General features: G+C 48.5%; 1 pseudogene; it reads right to left on the minus strand.

Moving 5' to 3' along the window:
• Nucleotides 1-1,163: 1,163 nt before the first annotated feature.
• The window catches only part of LOC104080521, a 3,993-nt pseudogene continuing 2,865 nt past the window's right edge, over nt 1,164-2,291 (minus strand).

Raw genomic sequence — 2,291 nt, forward strand, 5'->3', positions numbered from 1 at the left:
GTTCCCCAACGCAAAGAGTTCGGCCAGGATGGGGCAACCGCATCGGCGTGAGGCGGCAGTGCCAGTGCCAGTGCTGAACCAGGACGCTGGCGGACAATCTGGAAGGCTCCGTCTCCTGCTTTGTACTTGGGTTTCCACGCCTGTAAAGCAGGAACCGTGGTGCTGATCTCCTGTGTGATTTCTGTGAGGTACGCGGGCGACAGCCAGTATGAAACAGACCGATACTAGTGTTGTCCGAAAAGCGGATTCGTGCCCGGCGTGCAAGTAACCAATTCCACACGCTCAGGAGAGATATTGTTTTATTCAGGCCTGGGTGCTCGGTGGACTTGCCACAAATCAAGCACACCTGGTCTAATCACCTTTCTGTTTATATCCATGCTTCTCATACATATTTTAAATTTCTCTTTTACATATTCATTAAGTTTCCAGGAACTAATTATAATATTACATCATCCTAGACACATGCGCACTAAAGCCTTTAGGGTCTTCTTGAGGGTCTCGGGTGGTCTCTGGTGGTCAGCAGGGTAGTGAACTTTCTGTGAACTTGTCCTTCCTTCTCCTTACAAGGTTGCAACTTGTCCCCAAGCCATACTTGGATCGCTTTTATTTATGGTTTCCATAGTCGAAGTTAATTATCACTAGAATCTAACAATGCTTCTAGGATACACAGTTTATACTAGTTACAATTCCACACACTTACAAACACAACACCTGTTAGTTACCTAACTTCTAAGCAACAAATCTTCATTGTTTAGAATTAAAGAAGCCAGCAGTATGGAATAAGAGGTACTGTAACAGACTATACCTACTGCATCACTAGTGCTGAGAATGTTATTTATTAATAGATTGTATTAATGAGGGCAGTGCTAGGACTGAAGGTGCAAACACTCTTGTCACAGAAGTGGGAGATTTTCCTCTTCAAAATACTTTTGTGTGGGAGTGTTTCTGTGGCAAGGAGAGCAAACCTCATCACCCACGTATGTCCCTCTTCTGCTTACTCTGTACCACGATTGTTGCCGTGTGCTGTGTGTTTATTCAAGAGCTCTACAAAAGGTGCCCCTGGTATGGGACAGCCTGAATCCCTTCAAGGAAGAGTGTGTAGATTGAGCTGCAGGGAGAGGAAAGAGAGTTACTGGTTCTCCCATCTGCTGTGGTCTCGTAACCAGAAGACACGTCATTTGGCCTTGTAGTGCCCAGATGCTCAGAGTCACTCCGGAGGCTGCAGTCTTGCAGCCTTTGCCGGAATAGAGTCTTTCTTTGCTGAGGTGGTCCATCATTGCCAAAGCAATCTCTGCAATGAGGTGTTCATTCTCGGGATGCCCTTGCACACGCAGCTCCTCCCGGACACACTCTCTCTCACATGTTTATATTCGAGAGGAAGGGAAGGGATGAAATAGTCGATCAGTTCTTCTGGATCACTTGACTGTGAAAGAAACCGCCTGGAAGAGGGAATAGGGAGCTTTACCATCGGAGTGCTGCGGAGGCCAGTGTATTGCTGCACGCTTCATGGATCATTTTGCAGAAGACATCAGCAGTCCTGGGCCTGAGCCCTGAGCCCAGAGGTACTCACTGTTTCTGTTCCTGAAAATTTCCTCAGAGCAGAGACTGGAGCTGCATCACAGGAATGTCTTCTCTTCTCTTTGGCTTTCTCCAGTAATCAAGAGCAATGTCTGTTATCTTCTCTCCACCTGCATTGCTGCTAGGAAAGAGATTCGCTGGCTCATTAGAGCTGTATCTTTGCCATCTTTATTGCTCAGATCGAGGCAGTGGTTTAAGTCACTCTGTGTGAATGTGCACTGGAGTGGGGGTGAGATGTCCCTACGTGTGGGTGTTGCCCAGAGATGGGAAGTGACAAGTACCACACTATCTCCCAAATGACAGCAGTGTCTGATGGGATGAGCATTCCTCTGTCACAGCGGCCTGAAATACTGCGTTTGTCATTGCAGCCGAGCAGGGGGATTGGTCATACTGCCAGGTGTTACTGAGAGGCTGTCCTGGGACAGGCTGGGACCGAGTTAACTTTCTTCCCAGTAGCTGGCAGGGGTGTGTGTGTGTGTGTGTGTGCTGTGTTTTGGATTTGGTATGAGAGGAACGTTGACGCCCCATTGATGTTTTGGTTGTTGCTGGGTAGTGCTTGCTCCGGGGACTTTTTGGCTTCCCATGCTCTGCCAGGTGCATGGGAAGCTGGCTGGGGGGAGCATAGCCAGGGCGGCTGACCCAGCTGGCCAATGGGGTATTCCCTACCATGTGACATCATGCTCAGTACATAATTAGGAGGCCTGGTCCGGGAA

This window comes from Fulmarus glacialis, unplaced genomic scaffold, assembly GCF_000690835.1.
Source record: "Fulmarus glacialis isolate BGI_N327 unplaced genomic scaffold, ASM69083v1 scaffold27878, whole genome shotgun sequence".
NCBI lineage: Eukaryota > Metazoa > Chordata > Aves > Procellariiformes > Procellariidae > Fulmarus > Fulmarus glacialis.